The 15,378-nt window shown below is 39.6% G+C and overlaps 1 long non-coding RNA gene across 2 annotated transcripts in view; it reads left to right on the top strand.

Moving 5' to 3' along the window:
- LOC113877033 overlaps positions 1-14,343 on the top strand; it is a 70,675-nt gene extending 56,332 nt beyond the window's left edge. For both annotated transcript variants that reach the window (XR_003506669.1, XR_003506670.1), the window contains exons 5-6: positions 9,585-9,632; positions 14,083-14,343. This is a non-coding gene — a long non-coding RNA (uncharacterized LOC113877033). The remainder of the gene's footprint in view (positions 1-9,584; positions 9,633-14,082) is intronic.
- The last annotated feature ends 1,035 nt before the right edge of the window (positions 14,344-15,378 follow it).

The following is a 15,378-nucleotide window of genomic DNA, read 5'->3' as shown; positions in this document are numbered from 1 at the left end:
TTGTGTCTCTTTTTAGTGATCCCTTGGGAAGACAGACACATTAGAGGAGCTCTATCCGGCTTCCTTGATAGCTCAGTTGGTAAAGAATCTGCCTGCAATGCAGGAAACCCTGGTTTGATTCCTGGGTCAGAAGATCCGCTGGAGAAGGGATAGGCTACCCAGTCCAGTATTCTTGGGCTTCCCTGGTGGCTCAGCTGGTAAAGAATCTGCCTGCAATGTGGGAGACCTGGGTTCGATCCCTGGATTGGGAAGATCCACTGGAGAAGGAAAAGGCCTCCAGTATTCTGGCCTGGAGAATTCCACGAACTGTACAGTCCATGGGATCGCAAAGAGTCGGACACAACTCAGCACCTTTCACTTTCACTTTCACTATCTCTTCCCACCAACCCAACCCATCCTCCTTGTCCTCTGGATCCTACCCTCTCTCACCTACTCAGCTCCTTCCCTCCTGCACCCCTTTTCAGTTTAGAAGATCATCCCTACTGGCATGGAAACATGTGTTCACATCCCCTATCTTCAAAATCATGCTTTCTAAACAAAACCAAAACCTGCTCCAAGCCCACGTCCCCAACAAACCTCAGCATCAGAATTGTCTATCTTTGCTCTCATTCTTCCTCAAATCCAATTTTTCCACAAACAACTTCAGTCAGGCTCTTGTCCTCACTATTTTATTAATATCAAGGTCACCAATGACCTACTTCTTGGGTCAAAGCCCATGTTTGTTTGTGGATTTTTCTGTTGTCCTCTTATTGAACTTCAAAGCTCATGTGATAGTGTTGAACACTGTCTTTTTTGAAATGCTTTCTTCTTGAGCTTCCAGGACTTCACACTGGTTTTTCCCCTCTTTCTCAACTGACTTTGTTTGCCCAGAATTCCTCTCCTTAGGAGTCGCCTATCCTCCATCTAATTCTTTCCCTCAGTGATTTTTCCAGCCTCTTTACCTTTTTTTTTAAAGCTCAAGAATATTTATAGGAATTCAAACATATATAGCATCCAACAAGATAAACTTAATAATGTCCAATAAAAAAATTATCAACATGCAAATAGGCAAGATATTATGATCTATAAAAAGTAGAGAAAAAATTAGTATTATGTAGCTTGGAGAAGGCAATGGCACCCTACTCTAGTACTCTTGCCTGGAAAATCCCATGGACAGAGGAGCCTGGTGGGCTTCAGTCCATGGGGTCACACAGAGTCGGACACGACTGAAGCAACTTAGCAGCAGAAGCAGCAGCAGCAGCTATATTCCCTAAGTTTAAGAAGCTGGAGTAAATGTTGCACATTTTAAATAAAGACCAAAGATGTTTAAAAAGACCCAACTGGACATAAATGGATGAAAACTGCAGCATGAAATGACACTAATGAGATGAAGCCTTTCAGTTTTTGCCTGAACCTATTTTTTTATTCCTCCATGAATTTTATCATTTTCCACTTAAATTGTTATTTTGAAAAATTTCAAGCTTAATTAAAAGTTGGAAGAATAGTAACTCTGAACTCTTCCATGAAGTCTATCAGTTGCTAACATTTCACTAACATCTGTGTGTGAACTCTGTCTTCCTCTCACCTTCCTTTCTCCCTCTGTCCCACTCACTTAATTTTTTGCTGAACCATTTACAAGCAAGTTTCAATCAAAGTAATACTTCTCCCTTAAATATTTTTGCATGTATATACCCCAAGATTGGAATAAAGATCTTCCTAAGTAGCTATAGTACTATTATGACATCTAAAACAAAGAATAAATTAATGTCACCTAATATGCTGTGCATATTTAAATTTCTCCAAATTTCTAATATATGACTTCTATAGACATTTTTTTCTTTAAATCCAAGATCCAATCAAAATGTATCTGTTACATGTGGTCATTAATATCTCTAGTCTCTTTTAGTATAGAACAGATGACCCCTTCCCCTGCCATCCCCCTCCTTCCCACCAATGATGATTTTTGGAAGAGCTGTCTCTTATAGAATGCATTCTAGATCGGTATTTCTCAACTAGGGTGATTTTTTTTTTTTTACCTCCAGGGTAAATTTGGCAATGTTTGAAGCCATTTTTGGTTGTCACAACTTGAAAGGTGTGTCTTAATCCCTTTGGACTGCTATAACAAAATAACATAGCCTGGGTCATTTGTAAACAATAGAACTTTATTTTTCACAGTTCTAGAGGCTGGGAATTTCATGATCGAGACGCCAGAAGATTCAGTGTCTGGTGAAGGCCCACTTCCTGGTTCATGGACTTTTTTGCTATGATCTCAAACGGTGAAAGGAGGGAGGGAGCTTTCTTGGGCCTCTTTTGTTGTTTTTGGTGTTCAGTTGCTAAGCTGTGTTCGACTCTTTGCAACCCCATGGATTGCAACGTGCCAGGCTGCCCTGTCCTTCATTGTCTCCTAGAGTTTGCTCAAAACTATATCCATTGAGTCGGTGATGCTATCTAACCATTTCATCCTCTACAGCCCCCTTTTCCTTTTGCCTTCACTCTTTCCTAGAGTGTGTGCGTGTCTACAAAGTCGAGTCAGTCATGTCTGACTCTTTGCAACCCTATGGGCTCCTCTGACCATGGAATTCTTCAGGCAAGAATACTGGAGTGGGTTGCCATGCCCTCCTCCAAGGATCTTCATGACACAGGGATCAAACCCACATCTCCTGTTCTCCTGGATTGGCAGGTGAATTCTTTACCACTGAGCCACCAGGGGAAGGCCTCTTTCCAAGCATTAGGATCTTTTCCAATGAGTTGGCTCTTCACATCAAGTGGCCAAAGGATTGGAGCTTCAGCTTCAGCAGCAGTCCTTCCAAAGAATATTCAAGGTTGATTTCCTGTAGGATTGATTGGTTTAATCTCCTTGCATTCCAAGGACTCTCAAGAGTCTTTTCAGTGCCACAATTTGAAAGCATCAATTCTTTGATGCTCAGCCTTCTTTATGGTCCAACTCTCACATCCGTACATGGCTAATGGAAAAACCATAGCTTTAATAAGGATATTATTCCCATTCATGAGCCTCTGCTCTCATGATCTAATCACCTTCCAGTGGTCCCACCTGCTAATACTATCACCTTGGGGATTAAGATATTAACATATGAACTTTGGAGGGACACAAACATTCAGTCTATAGCAAGGTGCTACTGGAATGTAGTGGGTAGAGACCAGGGATGTGTCTAAACATTCTTCAGTGCACACAGCAGTACCCACAATAAAGAATTAACCAGCCAAATTATCAGTGGTGTTAAGGTTGAGAAACTCTACGCTAGAGTTATCTGATTGCTTACTTATGATTAGATTCAGATTTGACATTTTTTTTGGTGAGAAACCTAAACAGTTGCTCTTGGGGCTTTATAGTAAATCTCATCAGGAGGCTCCTCCTGTCACAGCATCCCTCTTGGTGTTCCCCTAAGTCTGATCACTTGGTTAGAGTGGAGACTGTTGGGTCTCTCCACTGAAAAACTACACTTCCTGCTTTGTAGTTAGTGAGTAATCTCTGAGGTGATGCTTGGAGGTCTTGTGAATATTCTATTGCCTCCAAATATTTTATCCAATAATTTACCATCTATTGATAATCGTTGCCAGAACCAATTAGTACACCAGGGGTTGCAGAATGGTTGTTTTCTTCTAGTCTGTTTTTCCTTCTGTCATTATTAGCTGGGTTTCTTCTGTAAAGAAGAGCTCTTTGTTTCTACTTTTCTTTTTCACTTTACTGTAGATTAACAGAAATGTTAATTTAACATATTATAAACCATTATCATTGTTACACATTTTGATGCTCAAATTGCCACTAATTTGGCCAATGGGAGTCAAGTCAAGCTGTCTCCTGTGTCCTTTTGACATTCCCATGGATGGAGGAGCCTGGCAGGCTACAGTCCATGGGGTCGCAAAGAGTCGGACACGACTGAGCGACTTCACTCATTCACTTAGTCTTTGAGCTTTCTTTAATCTTTTTTAAAAAGATGTTTTATTATTTTTATTTTTTATGGTTATTGACTACATTTCCCCCCATTGTACATTTCATACCCGTCACCCATTTACTTTGCAACTGGAAGTTTGTACCTCTTAATCTTTCTCATCTATTTCTTTCCTTCCCTCACCCTTTCTTCAGCCTTTTTGGTCTTCTTTGCTTTCTGGCTCAAAATACATCCCAGGCTCATATTCTACTTTCCCTGCCCTGGAATCATTCATTTCTCCAATTTCTCCAAATGTTCCTCCCCCCCACCCCACCCCCCGCCACTCCCCTGTTCCTGCCGCTTAGTTCCAGTGATTGAACCCATGCTCCCTGCAGTGGAAAGATGGAGTCTTGTCCACTGGACTGCCAGGGAATTCCCGAGGGGGATAGTGTTTAGAAACCAAGAACTGGATGTTAGATATGTTCATTGCTATGAGAGTATCATTGCTTCTAAGATCTTTCAGTTGACTGAGAAAAAATCATGAACTCTTTAAAAAACATATACATTTAAAAATTCTAATATTAATTCAAATTCAACAAATACTACTAGATTTTTGTCCTTCTATATTTGTATATTATTTCTCACATGGTCAGAACCCTGGTTCTCAATAAAATCAATATATTTGTGCATTTGCTCTGTCCTGTAACATATCCAAATAGTTTGAGGACTTCTCTTAATAGTGATTTTTGTTAGTCTGTGGTTTATCATTTCCTTTTGTGAAAAAATGAATACATACAGAAACACTTTCAGAATAGCAAAATAAAGGTCTCTGAAAATCTAGTTTTCCATAAAAGCAACAAAAATGCAGGCAAAAAAGGTCAAAGTCAACTTTTTCAGAACTCTGGAAATTAACCACAGGCTTGCTAAAAGTCAAGAAGGATTTATTCAAGAAAAACTGCTAAAACTCAGTAAGGACAAAAAACTTTCTGACATTTTAATTTACTCTATTCTCCTTCCCTTCTCCTTAGCTTTGTGGTAGACATGAAGCTAGCAGCTATGAAAACAAGCAGCCTAGAAGGCCCTGGAGGGGATGGAGTAGGTTTGAATCTCCCTGCAAAATCCCCAGCTCAGAGAACTGCCACTATTTGGTCTGTCTGGTAGCTCTCTAAGAATCTCCACTCTTAGGGCTTGTTTTCATTAGAACTGACTCAGAGCTCACTCATTGCAAACAGCCCTATCCCCAGGGGAAAGTCAGTTGTAATTGTTTAATGTCACTGCTGCCAGAAGTGGTAATACCAGTTGGGACTAACAAGAGGCTGACCAAAAACTTGAAAAGGAAATCTGGGGAATGAGATGCCCATAAAGGATTTTGATCACATCTGACTTATTCTTAGAACCTTAGAAGGACATATGCTTGTGTAGGGCTGTGCATATGTCTAAGAAAGATCTGAGAGGTCTCAGTCTCTCACTTCTGGCCAGCCCTGAGGCTTTGCACAAGCAGGAAGTTAAGGATAAGGCAGAGTTATAAACTGCCTACTGGAGCATTGAAGTCATGACTGAATACACACAAAGAGCCCCTCGGCAATGGCTGGGAATCTTTGTCTAATTATTAGCTGATTGTTAAAATAATTGAGTAGAGACTTCAGTGACTGTGTAGACCCAAAATGCAGACTTCATAGAATTAGCCCAGGAGAATCATTAAACACACTAACCAAAACAGTGTCAACAACAAACTGGAACAACAACAAATCCTGGGAAACTGGGAGTATGATTTCCAGAGCCACCACATTATATTTTCAGGAAAAAAATTATGATTTATAATGAGGCATCATTCATGTCTGGACATAAAAGAATGGCCTGTATATAGGGGGAAAAAGGATCAGTCAACAGGAGCCGTCCCTATGGAAGTCCAGACATTAGACTTATTAGATAAAGACTTTCCAAATAACTATAGGAAACTATATCTGGGACTTCCCTGGTGGTCAGGTGGTCAGGTGGTTAAGACTCCATGCTCCCAATGCAGGGGACATTGGTTTGATCCCTGGTTAGGGAACTAAGATCCCATATACTGCATGGTTCAGCCAAAAAAAAAAAAGGGAAACCATACCTAAAACACTAAAGGATGAGAACAATGCTGTACCAAACAGAGACTATCAATAAAGAAATGGAAATTATAAAAAGGGACTAAGTAAAAATTTAGGAGTCAAAAGTATAATATCTGAAATGAAAAATTCACTAGAGGGGCTAAACAGAAGATTTGAACTGGAAGGAAGAAACAGCACACTTGAAAATAGGTCATTTGAGATCATACAGTCTGAGAAACAAAAAGAATTTCTTTTGAATGAAGAAAAATGAACAGAGTCTCCCTTCTCCAGGGGATCTTCCCAGCCCAGGTATCGAACCTGGGTCTCCCATTGCAGGTGGATTCTTTATCAGCTGAGCCACCAGGGAAGCCCAAGAGACCTGTGGGACACACCTTGTTAAGCATACTAACATATGAATAATGGGAGTCCCAGAAGGAGAAGGAGATGAGAGAGAAAAAGAATATTTAAAGAAATAATAGCAGAAAGCTTCCTTAATTTGATGAAAAACATTAATTTGCACATTCAGGAAGCTCAGCTAATTCCGTATGAAAAGCTCAAGTGATACATACTTAGCTCCATCAGTGTCAAACTGTTGAAGACAAAAATCAAACAGCAAATCTTGAAAACAGCAAGTGAAAAGTGACTCATCACATAACATAAAATAATAACATTAACAGTTGGCTTCTCATCAGAAACCATAGAGACCTAAAGGCAGAGGGATGACATATTTAAAGTGCTGAAGGAAAAAGGTTGTCAACAAGCATTTCCATATCCAGCAAAATTATCCTTCAGAAATGAAGGAGAAATTAAGACATTCCCATATAAACAAAGACCAACAGAGTTCATTGCTGGCAGACTTGTTCTACAAACAATACTAAAGGGAGTCTTCAGGCTGAAAGACTCAAAGTCACACAAAGAAATAAAGAATAGCAATAAACATATGAAAAGATGTTCAACATTATTAGCTTTCAGGCAAATGTACTCCAAACCTGAATGATATATCATTTCATACTTGCTAGGATAGCTAAAATTAAAAAAAAAAAACACAAAACACCAGCAAGTGTTGGCAATGATGTAGGGAATTTGGAGCCTTCATTGCTGATAGAACTGTTAAACGGTGTGGCCATTTTGGAAAACAGTTTGGTAGTTCCTCAAAATTCTAGAGATAGAGTGACCATATGAGCCATCAGCTCACAGTTGGATAGACAAGTGAAATGAAAACATGGGCCACACAACTTATATATGTATATTACAGAAGTGTTGTATGGAAATATCCCTCAGCTGATGAATGGGTAAACAAAATGTAGTATATACATACAGTGCAGTATTATTTGGCCACAAAAAGAAACCAAATATTGATATATGCTATAATATGGATGAATCTTGAAAATGTTATGCTTAGTGAACAAAGCTAGAAACAAAAGATAGCATGCTGTATGATTACTTTTATATCAAATGTCCATAAGTCCATATTCATGGAAAATAGATGAATGGCTATCCATAACTTCAGGAAAAGGTCAGTTTTCATTCCAATCCCAAAGAAAGGCAATGCCAAAGAATGCTCAAACTACCACACAATTGCACTCATCTCACACGCTAGTAAAGTAATGCTCAAAATTCTCCAAGCCAGGCTTCAACAGTACGTAAACTAGGAACTTCCAGATGTTCAAGCTGGTTTTAGAAAAGGCAGAGGAACCAGAGATCAAATTGCCAACATCCTCTGGATCATAGAAAAAGCAAGAGAGTTCCAGAAAAACATCTATTTCTGCTTTATTGACTATGCCAACGCCTTTGACTGTGTGGATCACAATAAACTGTGGAAAATTCTGAAAGAGATGGGAATACCAGACCACCTGACCTGCCTCTTGAGAAACCTGTATGCAGGTCAGGAAGCAACAGTTAGAACTGGACATGGAACAACAGACTGGTTCCAAATAGGAAAAGGAGTACGTCAAGGCTGTATATTGTCGCCCTGCTTATTTAACTTACATGCAGAGTACATCATGAGAAACGCTGAACTGGAAGAAGCACAAGCTGGAATCAAGATTGCCAGGAGAAATATCAATAACCTCAGATATGCAGATGACACCACCCTTATGGCAGAAAGTGAAGAGGAACTAAAGAGCCTATTAATGAAAGTGAAAGAGGAGAGTGAAAAAGTTGGCTTAAAGCTCAACATTCAGAAAACTAAGATCATGGCATCTGGTCTCATCACTTCATGGCAAATAGATGGGGAAACAGTGGCTGGACTCCAAAATCACTGCAGATGGTGACTGCAAGCCATGAAATTAAAAGACACTTACTCCTTGAAAGGAAAGTTATGACCAACCTAGACAGCATATTAAAAAGCAGAAACATTACTTTGTCAACAAAGGTCTGTCTAGTCAAGCCTATGGTTTTTTCCAGTGGTCATGCATGGATGTCAGAGTTGGACAATAAAGAAAGCTGAACGCCAAAGAATTCAAAAGTGTGGTGTTGGAGAAGACTCTTGAGAGTCCCTTGGACTGCAAGGAGATCCAACCAGTCCATCCTAAAGGAGATCAGTCCTGGGTGTTCATTGGTAGGACTGATTTTGAAGCTGAAACTCCAATACTTTGGCCACCTGATGTGAAGAGCTGACTCATTTGAAAAGACCCTGATGCTGGGAAAGATTGAGGGCAGGAGGAGAGGGGGACGACAGAGGATGAGATGGTTGGATGGCATCACCGACTCAATGGACATGGGTTTGGGTGGACTCCGGGAGTTGGTGATGGACAGGGAGGCCTGGCGTGCTGCGGTTCATGGGGTCACAAAGAGTCGGACACGACTGAGCGACTGAACTGAACTGAACTGAACTGCAGGAAAAGGGGGATAGGGAGTGACTACAATGAGTAAAGGGTTTCTTTTGGTGTTAATAAAAATGTTCTAAAATTGATTGTGGTCATGACTGCATATCTTCATGAACATACTAAAAATCATGAAATGTATACCTTAGAAGGGTGAATTTTACATTATATGAATTCTATCTCAATAGAGCTGTACTAAAAATTAAGAAATATAGACAGTATAGGCTTATTTCCCTACTTTTTTCTTAACAAAATGTAGCATACTATATATACTTAAAAAATTTTTTTTTGAATTGGAGGATGATTGATTTACAATGTTGTGCTCGTTTCTGCCATACAACAATGTGAGTCAGCCATAAGTATACATATATCCCCCTCTCTCTTGAGCCTCCTTCCCACCACATAACATACAATATATACTTTTGATCCTTTTAACAATATAGGCATTCTTTTCATACTAGTACTTAGAAATATTCATTCTCTTTTTAAAGACTATTTTTAATATATACTTTTATTTACTTATTTTATTTGGATGTGCTGGGTCTTAGTTGTGACATATGGGCTCTGGTTTTCTGACCAGAGATCAAACCCAGACCCCCTACAATGGTATTGCAGTCTTACCCACTGAACCACCAGGGAAGTCCTACTTCATTCTCTTTTATGGCTATGTAGTACTCAGTTGTATAGCTGCACTATCTTTAATTCAGCAAGTTTCCTATGTAGCATTTGGTTTGTTTTTAATGTTTTGATATTAAAATAATGTCACAATTAATAACTTTGTGCATTTGTTGTTTTATTTTTTGCAGATGTATCCCCAGGGTAACTTCTTTTAAAAGAGATTACTGAATCAAGAGGTAAATGCCTGTGAACATAAAGTTTTGTTAAATATTATCAAATTTTCCCTCCATAGAATTTGTTCCATTTTGTTCTTTAAACAGCAATGTAAGACAATGTATTTGCCTCACACAGCTTCACTAAAAGGGTAGGTTGTCAATCGCTTGAATTTTTGTCAGTCAATGATAAACAGTATCTCTGGTTGCATTCTGAATTCTACTTTGAGTGAAGTTGATATGTGTAAAGAACTTAGTCTTTTTTAATGATCCGCCATGTCCTTTTGCCCATTTTTTCTATCAGGCTTTTGGTCTTGTTTTTCTAGATTTTTACAGAGTTCTTTATATATCTTAGCTACTGACTATAAATATCATGTAAACTGGTGATTCTTAAACCATATGTCCATGCCTGTGCTCCAAATTTGTATATCTAACCATCTACTTTTTTTTCCCCTCAACTATCTACTTGACACTTGCACTCAGAAACCCAAGAAACATCTTACATGTACTATGGCAAAAACAGAACCTTATATTACCCCCCTCAGCAAATCCTCTCCTCAATAAATAAATAACTCAACCCCCAATACCCATTTTTCTGTATCTCCTCTGATATAATTCTGGACCAAGCCCCCATCATTTGTCTTTCTGAACATGGTAGCACTTCCTAACTGTCCTCCCTACTTCCATCTTTATCTCTCTCCTCCCTCATAATCCACATTCCCAAGTAGTGGCCAGGATGATCTCTTTTGAAAGTGTAAATTAGAGCTTCCCTAGTGGCTCAGTGGTAAAGAATCTGCCTGCCAATGTAGGAGACACAGGTTTGATCCCTGATCCAGGAAGATCCCACATGCCTCGGAGCAATTAAGCCCGTGTGCCATAGCTACCGAGCCTGTGCTCTAGAGCCTGGGAGCCACAAGTGCTGAGCTGACATGTTGCAGCTTCTGAAGCCCCACACCACAGAGCCTGTGCTCAGCAACAAGAGAAGCCACTGAAATGAGAAGCCCGCACACTGCAACAAAGAGTAACCCTAACTCATGCCACTAGACAAAAGCCCTCGCAGAAATGAAGATCCAGCACAGCCATAAATAAATATATAATTTTTAAAAAAAGTGTAAATCAAATCCTGTAGCTTTTCTCTTTAAAACTTTCCAGTGGCTCCCATAATGGAAGGAATGTGTGTGTGCTCAGTCACTCAGTCATGTCTGACTCTTTGTGGCCCTGTGGCCTGTAGCCCATCAGGATCCTCTGCCCATGGAATTTTCCAGGCAAGAATACTGGAGTGGTTTGCATTTCCTACTCCAGGAGATCTTCCTGACCCAGGAATTAACCCCAAGTCTCTTGCATCTCCTGCATTGGCAGGCAGATTCTTTACCACTGTGTCATGTGGGAAGCCCCAGTAGAAGGAATAAAATAGAATAAAATTTAATCATTCTTGTGGCTTCAGTTTCTGACAGGATTTGACCTTCTTACCTCTCTAGGAGTCTCCCACCCCTCTGGCCTTCATTCGCCCTGCTCCACTCATTGTGGCTTTCTTTTATCTCTTGAACATTTCAAGTTAGTTATATTTGTAAAACTTTTATACATTTCTCCTTTTTTTGCATGAATATTCTTCCCTTTCACGTCTTCCTATGGCTGCCTCCATCTTTCCATTCAGGTCTCCACCAAAATAGCCTCACGCTCTATTCCTCTAGTTAGTTCTATTCGAAGCTTCTTCCCAAACCAGTTGGTGCTATGGATATTTCAGTTACATAAGCAACCAAATTCCATCTTTTTAAAAACCTATTTGAGGTTTCTTTTTCCCCCTCTTGCAACAAAAAATGTCTAGTATATTTAATATTAATATATTTATATTAATATAATATATTAATTATAAATATTAATATATTTATAGAAACTTATCAACAATTAAAGTAGGGAAAGAATGATTTGAGGACAGTTGCCTATTTATCTGAAAAAATTAAGTTAGATCCCCTACTTTACATGTGTGTGCATGCTAAGTCACTCAGTTGTGTCAGACTCTCTGTGATCCTATGGACCATAGCCTGCCAGGCTCCTCTGTCCATGGGATTCTCCAGGCAAGAATACTGGAGTTGGTTGCCATGTACTTTTCCACCCCTGCCTCATTCCATATGAAAAATAATTCCAAGTAGATTAAAAATCCAAACATGAAAAACTAAAATTATAATATTGGGGAAATACTGGGAAAACTATTGAGAATACATGTATGAATTTGGAAGTGAGAAAAGCCTTCTTGGACAAGATGAAAAATCCAGGAGCTATGAAAAGATATAAAAGCTGACAATTAAAATGTAAAACTTCTGTGATTTCTCTGGTGATCCAGTGGCTGAGACTCTGCGCTCCTAATTCAGGGGGGCCCAGGTTTGACCCCTGGTCAGGGAACTAGATCATACATGCTGCAACTTAAAAAAAAAAGGATCCTACATGTTGTGATAAAGATCGAAGATCCAGAGTGTCACAGCTAAGAACTCGCACAGCCAAATAAATAAATATTTTTAAAAATAAAAAATGTAAAACTTCTGTAAGTAAATAACACTATTAGTGTTATTAAAATGAAAAGACAAATAACAAACTAGAAGAAAATACACTATATATAAGATACCAACAGTTACTATCCAGAATACCTAGGAACACCTACAAATCAATAATAAAAGACAAATAGCTTCATTTATATAAAGTTCATTGTATGAACTTTATATAACTTTATATAAATTTATTTTTATCTGCTGTATGCAAACAGCAGATAAAAATAAACATGAAAAGGTTTCTACTCTCACTGATATTCAGGGAAATGCTTATTGTCCACCGGATTTTTTTGTCCATCAGATTAGCAGACATAAAGAAGACTGACAAAAGCCAATATTGGTAAGGAGGTACAGAAACAAATACGTGCATGCTGCTGCTGCTGCTAAGTCGCTTCAGTTGTGTCCGACTCTGTGCGACCCCATAGACGGCAGCCCACCAGGCTTTGCCGTCCTTGGGATTCTCCAGGCAAGAACACTGGAGTGGGTTGCCATTTCCTTCTCCAATGCATGAAAGTGAAAAGTGAAAGCGAAGTCACTCAGTCGAGTCCGACCCTCAGCGACCCCACTGTTGTTATATTATTGATGTGATACTTTTTGTTAACATTCATTAAATGAAAAAGTGTTCATGATTTTTGATCTAGTAATTCTAAGGGGGTAGATAAATCTTCTGAAAAATCACTCATATAAGTGCCTAGATAGGTATGCATGTTCCTTGCAGTGTTGCTTGTAAGTAATGAAAAAGTGTCAGTAACCTAACCATTTACCAAGATGGAAAACTACAAGAGAGTTAAAAAGAATGAAGTAAAGCCATAGGCATTGACCATACCGTTGAGGAAAAACACAAGTTCAGAGTAAATGTACAATATGATCTTATCTATGTGAGGAAGATAAAACAGAGGCACGTGTTTCAGCATGTTCATAGATGCATAAAAAAGTGTCTGAAAGGATTCATACAGAGCTGGTAACAACAGTAGTTTGCCCTGGAGAGAGGTATGGGATTGTGTGTGTATTGGGGGGAGGAGAGGTTGAGGAAGTATTTTTGCTTTCTCTATATATTTAAAAAATTAAAACTAGAATTTTAGCCAAATAATCTGAAAAAATAAACAAGTAATTAAAATAAGTGTAACTTGGGCTTCCCTGGTGGCTCAGTGGTAAAGAATCCACCTGTCAATGCAAGAGACATGGGTTTGATCCCTGATTCAGGAAGATACCATGTGCCTCGGAGCAAATAAGGCCATCCATCACAACTATTTCTAGAGCCCAGGAGCTGCAACTACTGGACTCATGGGTTTCAGTTACTGAAGCCCGAACACCTAGAGAGACTAGCTCCCGTTCACTGCAACTAGAGAAGCCTGCACAGCAAGGAAGACCCAGCACAGTCAAAAATAAGTAAATAAATAAAATTATTTTAAAAAGAAGGGTAACTTTCGGAGATACCATTTAAACTTCTAAACACGAATTCAGTTGATAATGGCACTGAAGTGTTGGGGTATTTGCTGATACCCGATAGACATGGTTAGTCAGCATTGACAGCAAAAAGCATATACTCTGGGGTGAGACAGATTTGGATTTGAATTCTAGTTCTTCCGTTTACTGTGTGACATGGACAAGTCATTTAACCTCTCTGAGTTCTGGGATAATAGAATCTACTCCTAAGAGCTGTTACCAGGTAATATCTCTAGCATATAGTAGCAGGTGCTCAGCTAAGTGGTGTTATTATTAATAATGGTTAGAATTATGGTTTGTAATCCAATGAGAAGTGAGAAGCAGGTGAAAGGTGATCAAATAGCATTGATGTGGATGGTTTACAGAAAACTTACAAGGGGAAAGCATACATGTGAAACACTTCCATCCTGCACAGAAGTTGCCTTTATTGAAGATCAGAGAAGTATGGTGTCATAAGCCTACTCTTTGGTTCCTTCCTGCCCTAGAGAATCTGGATCCTAGAGAGAGAGAACCCCAACACTTCTGAGTACTGTCAGCTGGTTGCCAAGTTGGGACACCTCGTCTCAGAGCCGTACCTGTACTTGCAGAAACCGTACTTGCAGAAACCGGAGGACTCTGACATGGAAAATTCGGAGAATTTTGACATGGGATTTATCCAGCAAAGTTTGGTTTATCTGCTTTGTGTCTACTGTATACCTTCTGGAATGCTATGAGAAGTAAAATAAAGTAATACATGAGAAACTGCATGTATGCTCAGTTGCATCCGACTCTTTGTGACCCCATGGACTGTCCCCCCTTCAGGGGGATTTTTCAGGCAAGAATGCAGGAATGGGTTGCCATTTCCTTCTCCAGAGGATCTTCTGATCCAGGGCTCAAACCTGCATCTCCTGCATTGGGAGGTGAGTTCTTTACCACTGAGCAACCAGGGAAACCTAGAAAACTTTTAAATGCAGCAAACTTATTGCCTTTAGTATTGCAGAACCTTGAGGCTGAAAAGGACTGTAAAGATGGTCTAGTCTAATCCCACCAATGTAGTAGGAATCCTCCTGTAAGCATCTCTGACCAGCTGCTAGACAGCTCTACTTGCACACTTACAATGACAGGGACTCCTTCCCTGAAAAGTAGCCCCTTCTCTCTCTAGTTAGCTCTGAGAAAAAGTTCTTCTTCAGGTTGGGTTGAAGCCTGTCTTGCTGCAGTTTCTGGGCATGCAGCATGCTTGTACACATTGACTTCCACCATTTGAAGACAGCCTTCACAGCTCAAGTCACTCCCCACCTCTCCCCCACTAGAGTACTTTTGCCTGCTATTTCCATCAGGAAATAATTTTCAGATTCTTCATTCCCTGGGACTCCGCCCACTCCAGCTGGTTAGTGTCCCCTTGCAAACAATGGTGTGCAGAACAAACATAGTCAGCACTGCTGATGTGACCTAATCAGGGCAAAGTGCAGAACAGGCATCACCTCCTGTGATTTACACACTGTGACTCTATTTTTTTTTTTTCCCAATTGTGAATTCTACCAAGAGTCTCTGTGACTCTGTTCATGAAGCACAGAATCAATACTTTCTAGCAGTTGCATCAAGTTGGCTCATTTTAAGCTTGTATTTGGCAAATACTCCTAAGTCTTTCTCATCTGAACATCACCTTCCCAGATTTATAATTAGTTTAGGTGAACCCAGTTTAAGGAATATCACATTGCCAGCACCGTAGAAGGTGGGCTTTTAGACACCATCCTTTATCCCGTGTCCTTCCCTTCCTGGTTCAGGAAACACTGTCATGACTT

This window comes from Bos indicus x Bos taurus, chromosome 19 (genome assembly GCF_003369695.1).
Source record: "Bos indicus x Bos taurus breed Angus x Brahman F1 hybrid chromosome 19, Bos_hybrid_MaternalHap_v2.0, whole genome shotgun sequence".
NCBI classification, from domain to species: Eukaryota; Metazoa; Chordata; class Mammalia; order Artiodactyla; family Bovidae; genus Bos; species Bos indicus x Bos taurus.
The sequence above is the reverse complement of the archived record's forward strand: the minus strand, read 5'-3'. Positions and strand labels throughout refer to the sequence as shown.